Source organism: Colobus angolensis, unplaced genomic scaffold (assembly GCF_000951035.1).
Source record: "Colobus angolensis palliatus isolate OR3802 unplaced genomic scaffold, Cang.pa_1.0 Scaffold135, whole genome shotgun sequence".
Lineage (NCBI taxonomy): Eukaryota > Metazoa > Chordata > Mammalia > Primates > Cercopithecidae > Colobus > Colobus angolensis.
Genome location: NW_012114433.1, coordinates 1,644,351 through 1,651,500, shown reverse-complemented (window position 1 = coordinate 1,651,500; position 7,150 = coordinate 1,644,351). Strand labels below are relative to the sequence as shown.

At 58.8% G+C, this 7,150-nt stretch overlaps 1 long non-coding RNA gene across 1 annotated transcript in view; it reads right to left on the bottom strand.

Moving 5' to 3' along the window:
- Positions 1–270: 270 nt before the first annotated feature.
- LOC105506292 overlaps positions 271–7,150 on the bottom strand; it is a 35,819-nt gene continuing 28,939 nt past the window's right edge. Inside the window, exon 2 of the long non-coding RNA XR_001000907.1 lies at positions 271–499. This is a non-coding gene — a long non-coding RNA (uncharacterized LOC105506292). The remainder of the gene's footprint in view (positions 500–7,150) is intronic.

Below are 7,150 nucleotides of genomic sequence, written 5' to 3'. Positions count from 1 at the left end.
GAACCTGAGAGGCCACCCTAGGCCCCTGGCGCCCCTCCCTGCGGGACAGTGCCCCTGGCTTTCTGTTCTTGAGACTCCCTCTACTTCCCATGCGCCACTCCCAGCGCGTGGAGACTCCTGTTTCTCCCAGGCAGATGGAACCCGATTCTTTCCAACTTGGGAAACGTGATCGGTCTTTTCTGTTCTGTTTCCATTTGCTTTTTGATGTTAAATTTCTGTGAACAAAACTTTCCATTGGTGTCTGTTTTTTTGTTTTGTTTTTTTTTTTTGAGACGGAGTCTCGCTCTGTCGCCCAGGCTGGAGTGCAGTGGCGCCATCTCGGCTCACTGCAAGCTCCGCCTCCCGGGTTTACGCCATTCTCCTGGCTCAGCCTCCGGAGTAGCTGGGACTACAGGCGTCCGCCACCACGCCCAACTAATTTTTTGTATTTTTAGTAGAGACGGGGTTTCACCATGTTAGCCAGGATGGTCTCGATCTCCTGACCTCATGATCCGCCCATCTCGGCCTCTCAAAGTGCTGGGGTTACAGGCGTGAGCCACCGCGCCCGGCCGGTGTCTGTTTTAAAGACCCTCAGAACCTGGTGTGTGCCATGCTAGAGGCTCTATCAGCACAGGTCCTGGGCTGCCTGGAGGAGTGAGTGAGGGATCCATGCTGCGTCAGGAGCTGGGGACTGCCAGGGGTGAGACGCATCTCTCTGGCCAGGGTGTTCACTTTAGAGCTATGAGGCGGCTGGGAAGCTGGGCCACAGGCAGGAGGCCTGGGGTCCGGGCGCTACAGCCAGTGCCAGCTCCTGCTTTCCACGACCAGCGGGTTCCACCATCACCTCAGTGAGCTGTCAGCAAACGTCCCTTACAGACACTCCATCCGGACACGCGCGCCTCATTGCCCGGGGGTCTCTCTGGCAACCCTACATCTGTGATGGCAGAACTCAGCTCAGAGCAGGTGCAGCAGGAGGTGAGGAAGGGAACACTGGCCCCTCACAGCAGCTGGGCCCTTCCATGCACCCTCCAATCTTGTCACCCAGTAGGCCGGCCGGGCATCATGGCCCGGGGGTCTCTGTGGCTGGCAGGAGAGTGGACAGCACGGGACCTGGTCTCTGTGGCTGGCAGGAGAGTGGACAGCATGGGACCTGAGATCCTTTTGTCAGACTCAGGCGCCCTCTCTCTCCTCCCTATGAAAACAAAATCTTAGAAAGGGGAAAGTCAGCAGACGGCCGGGACTGCTCACCTCCCCCCTACCCCCTCCGTGCTGCTGCTTTGCTGCTACCTCAGAGGTGGAGCTGTCTCCCCAGGCCATGTGGCAGCTCCTTTCTGCTCTGGCCAAAAGGATTGCAGAGCCCGATTCCACAAGAGAGCATGAGTGTGAGACTGGGAGGCATGCTCTGGCTGCAGCCACAACCCTGATGGCAGTAATTTCCTTTGGTTTTGAATTTTCACCTAAAAAAAAAAATCCATGTTTAGCCTTAGGATAATAATAGCTACTGTTCCTAGCTACATTGCTTGTACAATATGCACACACACATTGCCACGGCATGCATTCGAATTGAACCTGGCACACCTGCAAGGTCAAAGCTGAGGTCATGGCTTGTGACAGGCAGGGAGCAGCTGCCAGTGCTGCCCTGCCCATGTGTGCCCCCATGTACCCAAGTGTGCCCGCATGTATCCTGGTGTGCCCACATGTATCCCGGTGTGCCCACATGTACCCAGGTGTGCCTGCAGATACCCGGGTGTGCCTACATGTACCTGCGTGTGCCTGCAAATACCCGCATGTACCCTCATGTACCTGGGTGTGCCTGCAGATACTCAGGTTGCCCACATGTACCCATGTGCCCACATGTAGCCAGGTGTGCCCACTTGTACCCATGTGTGCCTGCAGATACCCGTGTGTGCCCACATGTACCCAGGTGTGCCTGCAGATACCCATGTGTGCCCACATGTACCCACATGTAGCCAGGTGTGCCCATGTGTGCCCATGTGGGCAGGGTGGGCAGAGGCAGCACAGTTGCCCACTGGCTCTGACACAGAGGCTTGAAGAAAACCCGGGGGTCCAGTGAGGGCGTGCCCACCCTGTGGGGAAGACGAAACCACCTTCTGCCCTCCCACCCAGCGGCCGGCTCTGGCAGAGCCTCCCAGCACAGCACGAAGGAGCGTGCACAGGGCTCCAGCTTAGTTCTGACGTGTGTTGGAAGCACCTGCGGGCATCCGCTTTGCAGAGCAGCTGCTGTACTGGTGGGGTTGGGGGGTGACCTGGGCCGTTCCTCTATTCTAGGAGGAGTGGGGTTCCAGGTGAGGTTCTGGCTCCGACTCTCTCGGACGGTGCAGATAGGCCTCCTGCAGAGTGGCTGCTGCACCCGGCACCAGGGCTGGTCCAGCTCCGCGTCTTCACCACTGAGCAGCTGGTCCAGCTCCGCGTCTTCACCACTGAGCAGCTTTTACTTGATCCTATTTTGTGAGGATATGGTCTTTAAAGTCACGTGCCTTTCGATGACAGCAGCCCTGGAGGTTGGGAACCTGCATGACAAATACAGTTGTGGGCCAGTTACTTACTTTTTTTTTTTTTTTTTAAGAGGGAATCTCGCTCTGTCTCCCAGGCTGGAGTACGGTGGCACAGTCTCAGCTCACTGCAAGCTCTGCCTCCCGGGTTCACGCCATTCTCCTGCCTCAGCCTCCCAAGTAGCAGGGACTATAAGCACCCACCACCACGCCTGGCTAGTTTTTTTGTATTTTTAGTAGAGATGGGGTTTCACCGTGTTAGTCAGGATGGTCTCCATCTCCTGACCTCATGATCTGCCCTCCTCGGCCTCCCAGTGTTGGGATTACAGGCGTGAGCCTCCGCGCCTGGCCTGGGTCAGTTACTTTCTGTGTGACACCTGGAGTGTGTCTGTCCTGAAGACCATTTAAGGAGAGGAAGGCCAGCCTGATGCTCTAGCTGAGGGAACTTGGTCATCCAGCAGATACCAGACAGGGTGACCCCTTCAGCACATCCAGGGAGGGAACAAGGAAGAAGCGCTATCAGGGCAGCTGGGCCATTCCCATTGTCCTGTAGACGCTGCCATGCTCCCGGTCACCCAGGGGAGCTGCCAAAGGGGACCCCAACTTTTCTTGGGAAAGTGCCCATCCCTGGGTCTGTGAGCCCCTCCGGCAATGGGTCGGTGCCACCCTCCGAAGGGCACAGGGGTGTGGGGCAGTGCTGTCGGTTTGCCGCCTCGATGAGGGCAGTGCTGTCGGTTTGCCGCCTCGATGAGGGCAGTGCTGTCGGTTTGCCGCCTTGGTCTCTGTAGCCACAGCCATAACATGCCCGCCCTCTTTCCACATGGAAGAAGTAATTTGCTCCTCCCCTGACCCTGGGAGGTCCTGGGCCCCTTCAAACCTTTGCATAACAAAAGGGCCGGCTGGGCGGTTTCCATGCAGGCCAAGCCACTGTGCTTATTAGCACACAATGAGAATTATTAGATGGAGACAAACACCGCACAATAGCAAAGAAAACAAACCAAACCTGTCTACACAGATTCCCACAGTCAGCGTGACTCACTCTCTGCCTGTTATCCTGCGGTGGGCGGGAGCCTGATTGCTCAGATGTTTGCTGCTGTCCCTGATCCTGACTTCTCCTTTGGGCCTGATCAGGGCACGGCTCTGGGCCGGATCCGGGCCTGTGGCTGAGCTGCTTCGGGCTTGGGTTCTCACGGCCTGGGGTGAACCTGGCATCCCGTGAGGAGGGAGCTGGAAACCGAGCTGCCTCAGCCTTGGGCCTCCAAAGGGAGGTGTGCGGGGCCCTCTCGGCTGTCTCCACTTTTCTTTCTCAGGGGATTTTATAAATGTATTTCCAAGAGCACATGCCCAGTTTATGTGCACAGCCAACCGAGCCCTTTGTCCGACTCACACCCATTCCGGAGTGGAGGTGACTGTCCCGCATGGATGAGTGGAGCTTAGGGAAGCTCCGATGCGCCAGGCTCCCGAGGCAAGAAGATGCAGACTCCTCCGAGCCACGGTGCGGTGAGGAGGAGGAGGCTCTTGCTGCTCGGGCCAGCCCCTGCCTGGCCAAGCTCCCAGATAAAAGGTGGGGCGGTGCTGTCCTTCTCCCCCTGCTGGCATGAGATCTGAAGGGAGGCACATTCTGGACGGTGCTGGCTCAGGATACCTGGGGTGTGGCTCAGGGCTAGGGTTAGATTTGGGAGGAAGGACAGCCAGGCCCGGCATCTGAGCATGGCCCTGCCCTCTGCTCCCGGATGCTGGGGCCCAGAGGGCAGCAGAGGTAGGGGCTCAGCCTGCTCCTGGGGTGGTTCAGTGGGGGGGGCTTTACCATGAAGAAAGGCACTGGGGGTGGAGCAGGCCCCGGAGCTCAGCCCTATGCTCTGGGGTCCTGACCCACATCTAGCAACAGACGCAGCAGTGGCACCCACTGGAGGCACGTTGACCAGCCAAGGCCACCATCCTGGCCGCGGTGCTGAGACAGACCCCGGCCCAGCCCGGAGCAAGTCCTTCATGGCCACTTTCCCCTCACCCAGGAGGCAATGACGGCCTTGGGGGAGCTCGGTCAGTTGGGGAGGATGGCACGCCTGAGAGTGCGAGGTGTCCTGTGGTCAGGGCGGGGTCCTGTCTTCCCAGGGCATGTGGGGTCCTGTCTTCCTGGGGCATGTGGGGTCCCGTCTTCCCAGGGCATGTGAGGTCCTGTCTTCCTAGAGCACGTAGGGTCCTGTCTTCCAGGGGCTTGTGGAGGGGCCATTTACCCTGGGCCTGGGGGAAAGGGCCCAGCTGTTCATCACAGGGGCCCCTTCTATGAGTCCCCCCTTTTCTGGGGACACCAGTGGCAAGAGCCTGGGCATCTCCAGAGCTGGCCATAAACCACAGCAAAGGCCTCGTGTTCTACAGAATGTCAGGCTTTTAAATAACACGGCATCACTTGGAGCGCACTGGCCCCTGCTTTGCAGTCATCGATGCCAAGGTCACTGCTCTGGGGGCCGCATGTGGCACGTGTCTTGTGCATGCGGCCGGGGCCGTGTCTCTGCATCCGTGTCTCTGTCGTGGGTGTGTCCAGGGCGGTAGCTCTGTGTCTGAGCTGGCCCAGTTTCACTCTATGGGGAGTCTTGGGGACCATCCTGGCCTCCCTGAGCCCCAAAGCCGGGCCCATGTGGCCTGTCCCCTCGTGGACACTGGCTGCTGCCGTTTCCTTTGAGCTGCGTTCCTGCCTTGGATCTGCCTGCTGCTGGGCACTGCTCTCCTCAGCCTCTTGGCCTGGGGAAGCTGCCCCGCCCCTCCTGTGCTGGAGAATCCCACCTGGACCCAGCCATTGGTGCCGGCAGCTGCAGGCTGGAGGGGAAGCACTGAACGTCCAGGTGGGCCTTGATGGCCTCTCAGCCCCTTCCCTCAGCCACGCAGCGACCAGCTCTGCCAACTCTGCCCACACACGCAGCCCCTCCTCCTCTCAAGCTCAGCCCCCTCCAAACTCAGGGAACCCCTGGGCGCACTCTCTCCGGAACAGCGTTCTTCCACTTTTCTGCCTGCTTGGGGCATGTGCGATTCACAGCCCTAGAATTTTAGAAAGCAGGTCTGGTGTCTGCGTTTGCTTGGTCAGTTGCAAAGGCATTGCCCATTTTCTCTCGGAGCAGAGGCGTTTGCCATCACATGCTCCGTGCCATGGGTGAGGGACAAGGGGCCTCTCCCTGCGCTCTGTGTCCAGCGTGGACACTGCAGTTTGTTCCTTCTGAGCTTGTGATGCTCAGAGCTTGGCCGGGACGGAGCTGGCGGCCTCAGCTTCCAAGCTCCAGGGCTCCGCGTGGATGAAGGGTGCTGCCATCCTCCTGCAGCTGGGCCTGTGAAGCAGCTGTCAGAACATCTCAGATTGGGTGTCTCCATCTCTCCTGGCTCCTCGGAGGCAAAGGTCCCTGCAGTCAGCCCTAGAGAGTGGCCCACGGCCAGGTCCCGGAAACCGTGTGTCCCCGCGCCTCACCCTGCGCAGGCTGGGCAGGCAGCGTCCTTGGCCAGTCGAGAGTGTAACTACGTCTCATGGAAATGAGCCCTGATAAATCACACAGGCTGATTTTCACAGATTTCCATTCTTTGAACATTCCACTCTTTGAAAAAGATTTTCTCCTGGCTTTTTCAATCAAAAGCACACACTCTAGGCAGACTATTACTGTAGCCAATGTCGTGAGCTGGCGTGTGGGAGGGAAGGCTCTGGATCCTTCTGGAATCTGGAATGGGTTCCAGAGGGAGACACACTTGACCCGAGTCCCAGCTCCGCACTGTCCCTGGGCTCCTGCCTCCAAGACCCTCGGGGCTCTGTGGAAACAAGGGGTGATGCCCAGGTGGGACCAGTGCCCTGGAATGTCCTCTGTGCTGAATAAATGTCGGCTCCCCTTGAAGCCAACATGGCATTGGCAAATGAGTTCTGTAGCTGACTGTAAGTTAATTAGTACAACTCTTGCTCTCTTATTATTCTTAGATACAAAGTTAATTTGGAAAGATACATGTTTCTTTTAAAGTTCCATGGTTAAAAGGATGTGGGAGCTGAGCTTAATTAAGAGAGAGCGGCTCCTAGCGTGCAATGGTTGCGGTTGGAGAAAAACATCATTAGATTAAGGGCTGTGCTGCCTTCCCCAGCCCCGCTGCCCCGGGCCGCTGGCCCCTCCGTGCAGGGGATGGTGGATTGACCTGGCGTGAACTCTGTGCAGCTCCCGGAGGGGCCCGAGGTGCACGCACACCAGCAGCGGGGAGGGCAGTGGGGCTTGGGCACTCTGGGCGCGCGGGTGGGAGCAGTGCCCGTGGAGCTGACTCCAGGGCCACCCGTGCACCAAGCCCGCCGGCATCCTCGCGGGGCAGGCCACGCGGAAACCCCTGAGAGGGGCGAGCCCCGGCTGTGTTTTAAGCCCTGGAGGAGAGGATGTAGCGAGTGGCTTCAGACTCCTGTGCCCTGGTCCATGGGCCAAGGACTGGGGCTGGCGTCTGCACTCAGTGCCGAAAGCTTCCAGCAAGAGGACTTGGAGCTTCCTTTCTGAGGCATCTCCCTGGCTCTCAGGCAACTCTGTGGAGCTGAGGCTACCCGTGGCCTGCCACAAAAGGCCCAGCAGCCCCGGTGCCCTCCTGTCTGGGCCTGGACCCACAGTGAGAGGCCCAGCAGCCCCGGTGCCCTCCTGTCTGGGCCTGGACCCACA